General features: G+C 39.6%; 1 protein-coding gene and 1 long non-coding RNA gene across 11 annotated transcripts in view; one reads left to right on the top strand and one right to left on the bottom strand.

Moving 5' to 3' along the window:
* Nucleotides 1-237: 237 nt before the first annotated feature.
* Nucleotides 238-15,715, bottom strand: LOC119156742. The gene is made up of 3 exons (XR_005107272.1): nucleotides 15,013-15,715; nucleotides 7,235-7,301; nucleotides 238-344 (listed from the first exon to the last, which is right to left on the bottom strand). It is a non-coding gene; the product is annotated as an uncharacterized LOC119156742 (long non-coding RNA).
* A 163-nt stretch (nucleotides 15,716-15,878) lies between these two features.
* The window catches only part of TRIP12 (thyroid hormone receptor interactor 12), a 79,601-nt gene continuing 78,674 nt past the window's right edge, over nucleotides 15,879-16,805 (top strand). For 6 of the 10 annotated variants that reach the window (XM_037407013.1, XM_037407011.1, XM_037407009.1 and 3 more), the window contains exon 1: nucleotides 15,898-16,006. The gene's annotated coding sequence lies outside the window, so the exon portion shown is untranslated. Of the gene's footprint in view, nucleotides 16,007-16,123; nucleotides 16,229-16,805 lie in introns of those variants that run through there. The other 4 variants (XM_037407014.1, XM_037407015.1, XM_037407003.1 and 1 more) reach the window with 4 other exon arrangements.

Below are 16,805 nucleotides of genomic sequence, written 5' to 3'. Positions count from 1 at the left end.
GATGTAGCTACGAAATGATGGAAAACAAGTGGCCCTGGCTATCAGTAATTTTCCCAGAGTTCTCTTAAAACCTTACATATATTCTTGAACAGTGTGTCAGCTTATCTTTTGTTTTGTTGCTGTCACAGCTGGGTCTACAGCAGAGGAAAGTCGTGATCATGTCTCTTCTTTCACACAAGCTGTTAGCAAAGATCACACTCCGCGCCAAAAGCAGGATTCGGTTGCTGTTGTAGGCAAGGTTAAAAAAAAATATCTTGTAATCTTACTAATATTAATCCGGTTTACTTCCTTCCATTTCACTGAGAACAGTGAGGATTTTACGTTGTTACAGTATGGGTGGATTCCTGAGCGATAAAACAGACAAATGACAATATTAGCGAGGTGTACATTTATAAGCACACACACACGTGTATACAAAACATACACCCTCAAATAAACCTTTACAAAATAAAACTGGAATAAATACCAGCATTACTGCAAAATCTTCAAGGAGATAATGAAGATGTTTTTAAAGCTATGATCTGTATACCTAAATATCCTTAACTGATCGCTTGAAGCTATCAGCTTGAAGCAGCATCAGCTAATGTTTCCTAAGAGTTTGTAAACTTAACTTCAATTTCCAAGCCATGAAAACTGCCAGCTTACCTGCTTCCTTGCTGTTCCAAGTCCCTGTTGGTGTAGACGTAATTTTACTTATTAAAAAGCACTCCTTCAGTCATAGCTTTTTCTACTCTTATTCTAACATAGCCACATATAATTGAGAAGCTGATACTATAGTAAAGTTTTTCATGCAGTTGCAGCTACATCCATCCACACTACAGCTTTGACTGCATAAGTAATAAAGGAAATTTTGAATAGGACAATAGAAATCTTTAGACTTAGACAGAGCTATGATCACTTTGCAAGTGGATGAAGTTTAGGCTTCTAGGTCACTTCAAAAAAAAAAATGCAAAATAGGTACTTTAAAATTTTACTCACTTTTCACCATGAAGAGGCAACCATGCATTATATCTAAACTATGGAACCAAGTAGCACCAACAATGCACAGGTATTTGCAAAAGAACTGAAAAAAACCCCCAAAAACACCACACATGGGCAATTGTTTCATGTAAGGCTACTAATGGCATGTTATGATTAACTTAAAAGCAAGAATGCAGATCTTGTGGAACTGAAGAACATGTTAAGTCTCCTTTTGTCCCTACTGCCTCCAAAACCAGTTAGATTCCTGGCAATGAAAAGATATCCTTTGTTTAAATAAATATTCCCACTGTGCCTTCATACAGCATAACAAACAACATACAGGTATTTCACAACATGATGTGAAACAGTTAACAAAAATCAGTAGTTCCAGATACGACATATAACAAATATTACCCAATATTCATACCATGATCTTGGCACAGTTACATAGTAACATTTTTCCTAATAATTTCCCCACTGCCTCTGCACAAAGGGAAGTGGCAGTCACTCTCACATTTAAGTTACTTCATGATGGCTACACAAAAATCTTGCAAAAATTAAGAAGCTCTTTCATATCCATTACTTGCAGTAAGATTTTTGTAGCAGGACCCAAGCCCCAATCAGAGAGGCATCTTTTGCCAGTTTTATGAAATTCCATCAGCATCTTGGTCTGCGAACACTGAGTTTTCTCTTTTGTGGCCTACTACTTGATTTTTCAGAGCCTCATTATCATGTCATATGGAGCTTTTTGTCAAGTATAGTCACGTGAGGACACTTACCTGAAAATCCAAACATTTGCCCAATCATACTTCTGTAATATGTATGGATATAAGGTAAATGCTCAGCTAGCTATTTCAGCCCTTTGTAAACATAAGAACATGGAAAAGAGCCAGCAGAGGATGAGAACGGGTGGCCTACTGTACACCATCATTACCTCACAGCATTTAGCTTGACCTAGAGTGTAAAAAGAATTCACCATCCATCAAGTAGAAGTTATTTCCAGCTTCCCTTTGCCAAGCAAGAGTGAGATTTAAAAAACAAAACCCAAACGAACTCCGTAATGTATGTTTTTAAGTATGCCTTACTTTGGAGATTTTTGGGTTGCTGTAATAAACGTCAGAGCTGAAAAGCAGTTGTAGTCATTTACTGCTATTGAATAGGCACATCTTCAAGCAACAACAGAAAGACAGCTTAATTTTATAATAGGCTTTAAGATCATAAATATGAATAGCTTAATAGAAGACAAAATGCTCCACAACTACTGTTAAAATATTTATCAAAACACTTTATCTAAAATAAAAAAAAAATACTGTTTGTACTAAATTATTAGCTCCACAACACACAACTTCACCGGTACTATCCCGAAAGCAACTAAGACTCATATCTGGTAAATATTTAGTTCCTTTGAAAAATGTAAAACAAAATAGAAGACTTTTTATAACACATTGTGGCTTTAGGTCCATCTCCTTACCTTACACCTGACATTCTGGTATTACAGAGTTTAAAAAAATGAATTACGTTTTAAAGGACATACTGGTGAGTCTTGTAAGATGTTCAGACAAAAAACAATACTGTGCGAGACAGGTAGAAGGACACTATTAAGAAGAGTAAATCAATACAGAAATATTTAACTCTGCTTTTCCCAATGGATATTTCTGTGAAAACAGTTGTAACCGAAGTCATAAAATACAGTAAGTTAAACAACCTAACCAGCCAGACCACTTTCCCTTTTAATTATGCTACATCAATTGAAAGGCATAATACGTTCACCAAATAAAATAAGTCTCCAACTGTGCTAGGCTAAGTGAGCAGGCAAGCTTTTATTGCTGCTATACAGTCACTTCTTAAATATTCTTTTACTTTCTGACCAGCTACTCAGGGCCAATGTCCCACCTGTCCTATGACTAATTAGGGAGTACCAGTACCGTTACTTGTATATACTTGTGCCTCCTGCCTTTTATAACAGGTTTCTATTAAAAAAAAAAAAAAATCAGCACTCTAAAGTTTTAGATAGTAATCAAATAGATGCAAGTGTATGTAAGCATATATGTTAACATTTGCACAAGAAAAGTAGTTCTAAGTTAGCAGCAATTTAAAGAGAAGACTAGTTTATCTGGTAAAACGACCATCTTCACAGTTCACCATTATTTCACTTAAATCACTTTTAGAGTAAATCTCAAGGCAGTGAGGAATAGTCACATAATGCTGTTAAGGTACAACATGTACAAACTGCAGAGCTGCATGTTTATCTGGAAAGATCTAGAAAATAATAGTGCCTCTCTAGCCTTTACAGCTTGCAGAACATAACAAACCAACTGTGTTACTTCCATTGCAACTGGTTTCTTTAACAAATATCCAGTGGTCTTAACTATAAACTTCACAAACTATTTTGTAACTACTACAATATATAATACATTTCCTACAGTCTTGGAGAAAGTTGATTGTTGTGATTACATTACCTTTTTTTTTTTTGTTAAATAAAGCCTTTATTTTTCTGCTTGATTTTTAACATTTGCAATTAAAGCTGTTACTTTGCTATGATTGGCCAAAGGAGGTTATTTTGAGAGTCTCGATTTGGCTAATATGCAAGAATGTGAACAGTGTTCACTAGCAAAAGCAGCCAGGCAGAATGAACTCCACTGGTTTCAGGGGGGTCGGGGTATATGAGAAATAATACTTGTGTACCTCAAAGTTGCTGGCAGGTTTTGACCTGCTCCATCGGATAAGAAGGCAAAATAGCCTGTACACAGGCTGCAGTTAATCAAGTCTTCATTTATTTAGGGTTTCTGGAAGTCTTTGAAGGAAAACTTCCTAGGAGTAGGAACAAAAAAACCCACACCTGGGTGCAACAATCCAAGAGTTCACCAAACTGAAATTAAACTAAACCCATCCACTGATGCCATTCCACTTTTCAGGCATGCATGGTATGACATCAAATAGGTACTAGTTGCTGCCTGTTATGTCTGTGAAATTAGATGCCTTTTGCTCTTCTGACAAATTATTACCTTTTTTTTTTTTTTTTTTTTAATTTCAAGTAGGGCTTACAACACCCATGCTTCATTTGGCAATTGCTACAAAATTCTATGTTTGCGTTTGCTATAGTACAGGGAGTTCTACAAATGACTATTTTGTCAACACTGATATAATGACATCTGCACAGGACAGTAGTTTCCTTCTCATGTGCATTCATGAGAAAAAAAAAATTAAGGTTGCTGGTGTTTATTAGACAAAGTCCATTTTTCAGTCTTTCTAGGGGATGTCCAGTTCAGACGTACCAAAAAGTCTCAAGTGCAAAACCTAATATGCTGTGCTAAAGAAACTGTTCTACAAGCAAAACCACCAATGTTCCCTCAAACCATCAGGTTGAGATTTTGGACAATAGCGTGTAAAGGTCATAAAGACTGCTCTCAGGATCACAACAGTCATCATGCAATCCCACATACTTCCCTGCCCTACATCTGCTTCAGGTTTTTTTGGAGAAAAAACTTTTTACTATTAAGAGCAAGAAAAGAAAACAGTTTAGTGAGCAAACAAAACCAAAACTGTGACTGCAGTAGGGTACAACTGTAAAGACAATGGTGTATGGAAAGAAAGATGACTTGGTGTCAATGCGAACTGTTTTGTGGGCTGCTATTTACAAGTATTTGAAGTGCATGGACAAAGAGAAAAAAAAAAGTCACAATTCCAAAATTTCATATGTAGCAACTATGAAGCTGTTAATTTTTCCCTCACTTCACTCATACTCAGAAACATCAACACACTTAAGCTAATGTATTAGCTCTGTGTGCACAACTACCAAAGGCTTCCACTTAAAGTAACTGAAAAACACTTTAGTAAAATACAGAAGGAAGATGGAATAAAAAGATTGGAAAAAATAATTTTCTTTTCCTTTGGGGAATGCAGTAGTTATGTTCGAGCAAGCAATCTGCTGCCTTGCCACAGTCTCTTTCTTCCTCTCATTTACATACTTAGTTTATTCCTATACTAGTATCTTTCCTAATTGTTTTTTCCAGAGCTTGTGGGGCAGGGGCGGTGTGGGGGAACATAAATAAAAAAAGGCAAGAAAATAAGCAAAAAACCCCCAAAGCTAAAGATCTTTATCACAGATGCATACAGCACAGGTGCTTTGGAGGCTAACAACTACCTTTATACAGGCTTGTGCACACAGCTCAGAGGAAACAATACAAGAGCAGAAGAGAGAAAAAGCAGAAGGGAGCAGGGGTATGTGCTGAGGGCAAAGCAACGCTATCAGAGGGAATAAAAAATTACTCTTGAGGATCAGAGTCTTCAATTATGAGCATGATACTTGTCATTTATTAATGCGATTAAACAAGCAGACTTAGATAAGACCACCACAAAGAGATTATCCCACTATTTAACAGAACAAAGGATGCTAGAAGTGCAAGGCATAACATTCCTTTCTAGATGGGCAAGATACTGACAGGTTTCATTTGAAACCATTTCTTTTTGTTTTGTCTTCCTTACTTCAGTTTCAAGGTCTCCTTGTTACAATTTCAGGTCTAGTTTATGATTTCAATTTCTTCTGTTTGTTGGTTTGTTTGGGTTTTTTATTTTGTTTTAGTTGTTTGTTTTCCTTCGTTAGAGTAAAAAAAAACCCCAAACAACAGAACAGACTTCCTGCTATGTGTATAAGAAGTTCTGAAGTACAGTAGAAAAGGAAAAACCTTTTCTAGGTAATCATCTCCTTTAGCAGGGTATGCACATATAGCTGGCAATCCTTTTTATTACATAAGAAGTCTTAGTTCAATCACCCTGCTGCTCCTTTCTTGGATACTTATGATCCTGATTTGCATATACCTGCAACCAGTTTAATATCTGTTAAAACTGTTTCCCTATATTCGTATGTGGTCAGCTCACTTTCAGCACTGACATCTCTTACTCTAAATTCTGAGAAACATCTCTTGTGCTAGCCTCTAAAATCTCATCACACTTTTTAAGAACAGACTAACATTCTCAATGTTTTTCAGAATTCCCTGACTGTCTATTTACAGCTTTAATTCTACTTGCTCAAATGACTGGAAAACTGAAGAATCCATCACATTGTGCAGGCATTCTGGTGTATTTGATTCCTACCCATGTCTCCAGTTTTTAGAAAAAGCGGTTCTAACAAGTATGCCCTTTTTCCCTATCAGTTATCAGCTCAGTACTACAGGTAACATGCTCTCTAAAAAAGTTATTTTTTTCTTTTTGTTTCTTCAAACACTAGTTTTGTCCAGTCCAATTTTAATTACTTGTTTTACACTAAACTTAACACTTGTTATCTGTAGATTTCAGTCTCATTATAAACTGCATAGGAGGGAACAACGGCACAATCCAGCTGTAGCACCAATTTAGCGAATGCTGAAATCTATCCTGTCATTATCAGTTGTCATGTTAGTTTGATGTGCATGTATATTAAAAACATACACTGCATTTTCTGTCACAAGTATCTACATGCTCTTCAATGCTTTCCAGCTATGCTTCTCTTGCCTGCAATCCCCATCTGTTGTCATTCCTTTGACTCTATTGTTCACTATCATCTTACTGTGTTTTGAACTCTAGCTTCAGACACTCTCCCAGGTTTCTGCATCTGCAATATCATTTTGCCTTTTTTGACAAATTATTTTGATCATTTTACTGTGCACTACTGTTCTTTCTCCTAGTTACTACACCTCTCCAGATAATTTGTCTAATTCAGATTTCATCCAACAAATGACATATACACTGCTTGCATCCAGTGCACGATTTTAATCTAATTTAGTGAAGCCCATCCAAAACCTGTAGGCACTTTTACTTCGGTTCAATTTAGACTTATTTCAGTTTAACACAGATCTATTTAGTTGATACCCAATCAAACCAAAGTAAATCTTTACGATATCCATAGAGCAGTTTAGACTGGCTTTAGCAAGTTTGTTTAAAAACAAATTTTGAATTACACCAGTGCATCTTTAGATAAGACGTTTCATAGTCTTATATAGCACAGCTTAAGATAAAAATTCCGATTCTTTTCTAGCTTTGCCTTCTACTCTTCTTGATGTTCCTTCAACACATTACTGAGTACATTTAATTGATTTTTGATAAATGAACAAAGTATAAATATATGGTACACCTAAACCTGTCCTATCTTCACGAAGAACGCTGCTGTGTATGTGGAAAATGAAATAAGGAAAGTTGCTTTTGGTTAATAAAGGCAATAGAAAAGAAGAAATAATTATTTTCCTAACTTGAAGCAGGAAGAATGGAAACAAGACAACAGGTAAGAATACAAACTTACCTTTGGTAAGTAGAGTTACTCCTGAGGTTTCCCAAGACACAAAGCCACAGGATAAGGGATGTACTACCTAAAGTAAGGCAAATTGAGAATATAACTAAATCTTTCTCTGAAAGATAAGCATTGAACATGTAAACAACAGTCAGCAAAAGCAGGAAACATTTACTTAATTAAGCAGAAGGTAGTGGTGATTGCTTACATTGAGAAACTATTACACTTTCATGACCTGAAAATCATTCTTGGCAGGTAGAACTAGACTGAGTGTGATACCTTTGAAGAAAGCCACAAATATTAAAGCCATGCATAAAACTAATAATAAAAAACCTTAAAATAAAATAAACTTTGCAATTCAGTGTAATGCTGCTGTCTGTACATTAAAGACTAATTTTAAGTGGACATAAAACAGCCTAGACAAAAGAAAAAAATTCCTCTCTAGGCTACCAGTGATACAGAAAACCAAACCAGCAAATAATCGTAACAGAGAACTAACCAAAATTATTATCTTCAACATATCTTAATTGTAATTGATATAAGAATATTCCAATGCATCTTCAGATAACAGCTCAACCACTATTGAGATAGGAATTTTATAAGCCTACATGACAGCATTGAATTATTGTAGGCTCACAAACAACTGAACTTCACAAGTAATAACCACTTAAGAACCCAGTATCAGTTATATCTCTAATTTCCAATTTACAAATGAATGTTTCACAGGGTTAAGCATTTAGTAATGTTCGTGGGGGAAAAAAAAAAATCCAACCACCCAAAAAACAAGAGAATTGCGTATTTTGGGAAGAAAAACCCTCACCACTTATATTGCTGTACGTGATGCCTTCTGCAAAGAAACCTCGACCCACCAATAAAGTCCTGAAACGCCAACATTGCTACTAATGACACATCACAAATTGCATTTCAGTTGTTAAAAGTCCACATTTTCCGGTCAGTTTGGTTCTTGTGCTGGATTACATGTTCAATATTGCAGCATGACCAAAGAATTCCCGAATCTTTCCCCAACACTTACAGATAAGATCTAGCAACTGCATAAATGCAGAGGTGGTGCATTATGGAAGTGAGATACTATCAGGCACCCAAGCAATAACACAACATCGTGACATTACCAAACCAACATATTTTAGCCTTGGACAGAAACACCTGACAACAATATCCATGATTTCCAATACAGCATTATTTCCCCAGAGAAACTCTTTCCATTTTCCAAGCAGCTCTACCCCTTACTGAGGTATCTGGATTAGAGACAGCAAAAAAGCAAAGGAGATTTCTCTATGTATTTTAGGCTTAAAAAATATTCTCCTGATAATAATTGCTTAATACTGCTTGATACCATTACCATGGAAGCCTTCAATTATTTTGGAAAGACACTTTTTCAGCATAACAGAGTACTTCCTGAGCTGGAACAAAATGGCTTCCTTCTCTTGAAGTCATCAAACTATGCTTGAAATTATAGTAATTTAAGACAAAAACAGAAATTTGCTAGTTTTATGCAATTACAGTCCTCTACACAAATAGGTCATAACAAAACTATCATTTTTTCAACCCCCCTTTAGAGAAATTTCTGCACTATTTTTGTTAAGAATTTAATTCTCCATTTGAAATGTCACAGAGACTTGAATAGAATTGGTCCAGCTACGCAGTAACTGGTATATCACTCTTCAAGTTTCAAACGCAAAAGAGATCGTACGACTTTGAAAAGGCTCATCTCCCACAAATCTTTACTTAAAATCAGACTTACCTTGCAAAAAAATCTGTATAACATGAAAATAATTTCAGCTTAATTACTATAATAACATCTGTTAATTTCCCCCCTCCATCTGGCTTAAGCACTTCAAATGGCATCTTCTGTCAATCAAATAGGTTATATATCAAGTGTCGTCATTAAGACTTAAAAACAAGCCCGAGATACAAAGGCAACACTTGGTTAACTTTATAATACCGTTTTTTTAAAATGGAGGAACAATCCTTGCAGGTGTCAATAGAGTCTGAAAGGCACTCAAAACTGAAAACCAACCAGCCCACAACCATTAAAACAATCACTTGTTAACGTCTCCTAAAATTGAAATTATATTGAAAATGCTAAGGATTATTTTTTTTTAAATTTAGGGTTTATATAGAGATCTGACATGGAATCAAGTTGTTTATTGCAAAGGGATTTTTTAAAAAAATGTTTTTAAAGATTTGAGTGCTGTAGCTTCAGAATTTTTACTTACAACTAAAAAAAGCCAGAACACAACTTTACCTTTTAAATGAAAATAAATTAGTTACAGGATCTTTCAAGAAAATACTGTAGTTCTCAGTATCCAAAATAACATACTGTGCTCTGAATATATTGATTTAATCAGAAACTGATTGAAGATGTACAAGTGGACACTAAAAAATAGGAGCAATGACGGTTAAAGAACAAGAACAGTCATCAGAACTGTTTGCCTAATTACGTACACTATTTGCTCACCTAGATGTCCTGTATAAATGTTAGAGAATCCAGTTGCTGATATCTGACCAAACATGCTATTCTGCAGTTACATGCCCGATAAAATTTGGTTATCCTGACTGTTATACATCCAGTGGAATACTGCACAGAACGATCTTAGTTTTATATACATATGATGCCTATCTTTTATGGGTAAGTAGCAAAACATTTTACTAACATGACAAAATCCTCTGATTAGTGCAGCATTCATTAAATGGTGACAGATGCTAGTATTAATTACATGTTGAATGGATCATTTTCACATTATGTTTCTTTTGTTACCAGCCTCATCTTTCTAGCCATCAGCCTGTCCTATAAGCAGATTAAGTATCAGCCTGTTTTGTGGGGAGGTGGTGGTGGTGGTGGGGTCTATATTCCTTGTTTGACCAAAATGAGCAACTGACCTTTTCCACACTACCCCACCATCTGGATTCTCGTCTTGCACTTTTCAGAACCTGTACTTATCATCTGTTAGACAATTCATAAGAAATTTTATTTTGAAAGGTTATTTGTGTGGCTATCTCAAGTCATCTTATGTTTAATGTGGAAAGCCAAATGATTTATTGTTTGTACAAACAGATAACGCCTATTGTTGTTTGTGACAAACATTACCAAATTATAACTGTCATGTCAAACAGTAATTTGGCATTTAAAGAGTGATTGAAAAACACATACAGTGAAAGGTAGGTGGAGAGGCATAGGTTAAACAAGTTGCCATCCATGATGTCAGTCCAGAGACACAAAAGATGCCCATTGTATGTAATATTACATGCACTTACAGAAAACAAAACCTATCCACTGTTCCCATCAATTCTAGGATCCTAGAAAAACATACTTGGCCATAAAATGTGTACTATTTAGCATGTTTATCCTGACATGTACACCAACTTCTCCTTCATAACAAGTCAAAGCATTCCTGGAGGCTGGGGGAGGAAGAAATTGAAAAGTACAAATGGCAAAGTCATTTATTTAGAAATAATTTCTGCCATAAACAAAAAGGTTATAAACTGAAAGTTGGCAGAGGAGAAAGACGTTGGAATAACAACTGATTAAAGGATGATCAAGAGTCACCAATGTGATTTTGGTAGAGAAAGTTAAATACAATCCTAAAATCTAAATCACACAGAATTTTCCATATGACACAGGGAAGTAAAAATGCCTTTGCACATAGCACTTGTAAGACTTACTATGAAAAAAAAAAAGTTTTAATTGGAAAAAATGCAGCAAAAAGATGCTGAAGTGACCTGGAAGTAGAGAGTCTGTTTCAGAAGTGGAGACTAACAAAACCAAAACAAACCCCATAAAGAGGGCGTGTTCATTAAATACATATAGCAATTTATATACACACATATTTAACATTGTTACCTACACATGAGGGCAGTATTGAAGCTACAAGATATCCACACACAAAGTAAGCTGTAAATTATTCTGTATAACTATATTTCTAACCTTCAGAGAAATGACAATCTGGAGCAGTTATTTTGTGTGGAAGTAGCAGGGCAAAAGAAGCCTCACCACTTTGAAACACATCAAGTCCCATTTATGCCATGAAGATCTATTATGTGGCTGGATGAAACAGCAGGGACTAGGACTTGATGACCTGAAGTCATCTCTTTCAGCCTTGTATTTCTGCAGTGAGACTGGTAGATGCCCACACAGGGGAAATGTGGGATAGTTTCCCTGTATTTGTAAATTTATGATTGCAGCCTTAAAATAGCTACTTGAAAAAAAATTTCTTTTCATTGATGGTTAAAATGATCTCTGCTTCTACACAATCCAACTGGTTGTACCGTATTCTGTGAATACTCACTTATGCATCGGTACTCCTATACAGTTTACTTTTAGATTTGCAGTGAGTCACAAGCCTCTCCCCTTCATCTCAGGCTTTCTCCTTGAAGTAGCTTATGCAGAAACTAATTAGTAATCTTCCCTTCCTAACTTCTCAATAAAAGCACATGCTTGCTATTGGATAGTCAATACCTTTGTTTATAAAGTCCTGAGTAATGGCTTTAATTTTGAAATGTAATTGAAATTGAACCTGGGACGGAAGCTGTTGTTTGCTGCAAAATGGAGAGTTACTATCAGGGTCTCCTTGTCACATTTCGGACACAAATACATCTGTAAGTGGGTGCATTTCTAGCCATTTTTTTTCCCCCCAACTACTGTTGCATTTGATCAGTTAGAAAAGTTCAAAGCAGCCTCTGCTTCTAATATCTGTTTGCTGCCAGCAGGCCCTCCTTTCATTTTTACAGGTGTCCTAGCTTCTCTAGATTTTAGTTAAATATAAACAAGCATGCTGAAGTACACCTTGCTATTATTACAACTGACAATATTGAAAGTAATAAATAAATGTTTTCCAATTCATTTTTGCAGTAATAAAATAATTCACATGCTTACAGCTGAGGGTGTATGCCCTTGCGGTATCACACTCTAGGTACTCTTTTTGTCTGTCTTGTCCTCTTTATTTGACTATTGTCCTACACTTAGCTTCAGCAAACTTCTTCGCGTATGGTTAACTTCGCCCTCAGAGAAGTCCTTTCTTTTAATTTACAGCAATTCCAGTTCATTTATTTTTAGTTGTACAATATACAATAGTTTGGGCTTCCTGTACTGACCTTGAGGCAGGAGCAGAATTCAAAAAATCCTTCTGGAGAACATCCCTAACATATCAGATTGTGTGATGGAAGAAAAATGTCAGTTCCCTAGAATGAGGGGAAAAGTCTAAACAAGCATCACAGACACTTCACATGAACACAAGGCCTGCTGCCACAGACTTGCTTTTTCCCCCAGATATGGCCTTCTTGTCCAAGTAAATTTTTTGCCCTAACACATTCTGAAGACCACCTGTATTTTTTGACTTGATAGTCAGCTGATACCTGGAAATCCTGGCCATGACCACATGCTCTGGAGCTGTGCAAAACATGCCTGATAAATCAATAACTTAATCCTGAAGGAGTTTAATTTACTGCTCATGTAAAGCCCACAGAGATCATTCAAAGTAGGACAACACTCACAGAAATATGGAAACCTTCATACCAATCCACCATGCAGCCACAAACTCCCTTTTTGTTTTTAAAGAAAAACAATGAACTGTTTCAAAACCACTGACTTCAAAGAATGGGACTATTCAAAGTACCAAATGTCAGCATTCATGTAACTGTGCAAGGTTGGGGGCTTAGACTGTAAGGTCTTTCAGGAAACTATTATTATTTATTACGAGACTGCAAAATAGCATACTTGGAATGCAAAAAACCAAAAAAAACCCAACCAATTAGGCTTCCTAGATGTTAACACAGTATGGCTTACACGATACATAACATGGCACACCGGTGATGCATATACCTTCAATTACTGTTTCTGACACAGATCTCTTTGGGAGACTTCATAGCCTGCAGAAAGGCTAAGTAGCATCCAGAAGTTTTATGTGTACAGCAGTTAAAAACACAGAGATTACTGATGTGAGGTTACTTGTTTTCAGCAATAGTGAATTCAAATGTGATTGAATTGGGAAGTTTTGCTGGATGCCCTCACCAGCCTCAGAGGATATAGTGATATATTCAAATACATATGTTCATTGCATTATACTCAATTGATATTACTGCCATAAAACCAAACCAAATTTTTTCAAATAATCCAAACCCATTCTTTTTCAATAACACTAAGTTGCTGGTAATGCTTTTGTAAAATAAACATTTACAAAATGATTTCAACTTACTTCCACTGACAGTTACATAGCTTTTTGCACAGTTTATGTTAACTGACTTTAGTTTGTTTTAAGGATATATTTGGGCAGCTGAAAACAAAACCGAAAATAGGTATCTGAAGTGTTTGACAGAAAACCAATCTGAGAACCAAAAAACTGAAGATAATAATAATTAGGAACATCTTATATTTATTATGAGTGCAAAAAAGAATGGTTAAAAAATCCATAACATTCAATTACATATTCTATGAACAGACACACCACTGATAACGGTTCTCATGAGGTCAATGGGACAGGCCCATTACAAGCTACAGAAAACACGTATTTCCCAGCTATTGTGCAGCACTGTAATTACCCTCAATTTCAGTGGCAAAGCTCCCTGAAGTTGCCTTGTCAGTTGTACCTTATTTTAATTTTTCTTTAGGAAAGTGAAACAAGACCCCCTTCTGAAACAGCTAAAGACAATGGTAACTTAAGAAGAAAATCTAGGCAGCTGAGACACCAAAACAAGCAGCATATAACATACAGAATACAGATAATTTGGAATTGCAGCTGAACTGCAGTTTGTCGCCTCCCCTTCCCAGTAATTTCTCAGTTACAAAGGTGACAATTCCCTCATACCTGGAAGAATACATATTCACTATTTTGGTTTACTTTGGGAAAATAAAACAAAACCTTCCTCCTAGTTTCAAAATACGTTGTTTTTTGATTCAGTGAGACATTAAAAAAACTTCCTCAGAAAATTTTTTGAAGCTTCACAAGTTCTAAATCACTATGTCCTGCCTGAGACAAGCATTTATATTCATCTCTTGTACATACAAAGTCAACCTGGTCAAAATGAAACAACAATTATAGAAGACTTGCATTTTTATTTCATAACCTTACAGACTCATAATGAAGTTTGCTGGATTGCATTTGTTTACTATCAAATATTCCTCATCAACGATTACTATTAGATTATTCTGAAACACATTCATATAGCACATTTTGCAGCATATTTTAAAAAAAATCCAAAAAATATCTGCCAGGATATTTAGCATTGCTTATTTCTGTGATCAGAAAACCAGTTACATACACAGCCATAAGGCAAGGAGACCTAAACATCTTCAGGTACCATATGGAAAATATACACAGTCTTCCCATTCCCAGATGGGTAAGTGTACTATTTTCCTGGAATGAGACGCAAGACTATTGCTCCTCCCTGCCCTCCCAGGTCTAGTTACTCTGAGAGTGCAGCTAAACTTATCTTTCCTTAGGGGAAATATTGCGATGTTACTTAAAGATTTGTTATTTACTCTACATGTTAGTGTCTCATTTATTTGTGAGGCGTTTCTAAGAGTACACTTAAGATTGTTTTAAGGTTACGAAGCCACAGGTGGGTACATACTTCTGCGCAAGGCTACTAACTCCCTATTTTGCAGGATCTGCTTTTCCCCGCTTCCTCTGGCCCTCACCCAGAGCCCCTTCCCACAGGCCTGGGCTACTCCAGGCAGAGGGAACCTCCCACCTACAGGGCTCCTCGTCCTGCACGCCTTCCCTAGGAAATCATCCTTTCCGGCGGCAAACCCTTACCTGCTGCCAGCTACTTACCGCCACCACGTCTCACGGCGGCAGCAAGGCGCTCCCAGCCCTCAGGAGGCCATGCCAGCAGCACTTGCCGGCGGCGCCCCCCGGGTCGCTACCCGGCGGCGTTAGCAGGAGACCCTCGCTCTTCCCCAGCCCGGCGCTGCAAGCCCCTCCGTTCCTCACCAGCTCCTGCCCGCAAACGGGCCCTCGCTGAAGCCACTGCCGCTTCAGGAGCCGGGCGCAGGCCGCAGCCACCTTCCCTTCTGGGCAGAAGGAGGAGCGACGGCCGTGAAGCGAGGGGAGGGGAACGGCAGGGCAGAGGCCGCTCCCCGCCGGCGGGCGGCCCGGCACCCAGCTCCCGCCGGGCAGCGGCGGAGGGCCTGGCTGGCGGCCGGGGCCTGCCCGCGCGTCTCGAACGCGTTCGCCCGCAGCGGTGACGCCATTTTGGGACGCTGGAAGGCGGCATCCATGGCAACCAGGAAGAGGCGGACATCACGCGGGGTCACCGGGAGCCCAGCCCTCTCTTAAAGGAGCAGGGCCGGTAGTAACGCGGTGGCCGGGCAGGGTCCTCGCCCCCGCCGCCGGCAAAGCCCCGCTCCCCCGCCGGATCCGCCCCCCTCCCGCGCCCCCCGCCCTCACCCGAGGGGAGACAGTCGTGCGGACCCAGGGGTGACGACCCCGGCGGAGGGATACTGACCGCCCAGCGACGACCCCGCCGAATGCAAGGAGCGGGGCGAGCATAGCAACGCAGCGGGGTCTGCGTGGGGGGCGGCAGCCGAGACAGGGGCCGCCCGTCGGCCCAGGGGTCGCGCAGGCCCCGGCAGAGCCCCGGAGACGGGAGAAAGTAGTCCCACAGCCTCCCCCTCACGCCGCTGGAAAGGGTTCGGCGGCGGAGGCGGCGGACGAGGCGCTGCTCGGTGCTGCGGCTTCAGCTGATAATTGAAGGGAAGAGAGGCGGCTGCTGCCGGGAGGAGGGGAGGCACGGAGCGTCTGCGGAGGCCGCATCGGGACAAACTAGGTACTCGGGGCCTCTCCGCTCTTTTAGGGGGCGCCGAGGAGGCGGGCGCGGGGCGCTGTAGCGTTGGGCCCCTCGGTAGCCTCCGGGTCGGGTGGCCGGGCCTGTTGTGTCATCCCCGGCATTAGCCGAGCTGCCCTTCCCGGCGGCCCGGGGGAGGGGAGCAGCGCCATCCCGGAGCATTGTTGCGGATTGGGGAGGTGGGGACGACACGACGCCGCGCTGGTGAGTGTGTGTGTGGCGGGGGGCCGGAGGTGTGTAATGGGGCGAGAGGAGGGGGTTCTTCGTTGAGGAAGGGAAGGGGTGGAAACGGAGCTGACAAAATGGCCAGGCAGTCACTGGAGCCCGCTCTAGGGACATCCCCTCTCCCCCCGGCGTCGAGCAGAGCTGCTGCCCGCGGCTTCGCCTCGCCCGGGCCGCCCGGCGTGTGGGGGGAGCGCGGCCTCCCCGCTCCGGGCCCTGTGGAGCTGCTGATACAAAAGGGCAGTGTCAGTGTTGACACTGCCGTACCGATTTGTATGCCCTTCCCCGTCTTCTCCCTCCCCCGCTCCGGCTGGCCCTCTTTTCCCCAATGGCTCTGCTTTTTTTTTTTTTTTTCTTTTCTTTTTTTCTTCCCTTGAAGGAGCTATCGAATATCTTAAAGGAAAAAATAGCAATTCCTCTTGCCTTCCCCCCTGCCCGGCTCGATAAAAATGCTAAATAATCGGCCGACGTCCATCTTTCACAAGCCTTTGGGGGGGAGGAAGAAGGTGGCAAGAGAATGGAGGCGCCTGTAGGGTCGGAGTTTCAGTGCTGGCTAGCC

The sequence above is a fragment of the Falco rusticolus genome, chromosome 13 (assembly GCF_015220075.1).
Source record: "Falco rusticolus isolate bFalRus1 chromosome 13, bFalRus1.pri, whole genome shotgun sequence".
In the NCBI taxonomy this organism is placed as follows: Eukaryota; Metazoa; Chordata; class Aves; order Falconiformes; family Falconidae; genus Falco; species Falco rusticolus.
This window is presented reverse-complemented; position numbering and strand designations above follow the sequence as displayed.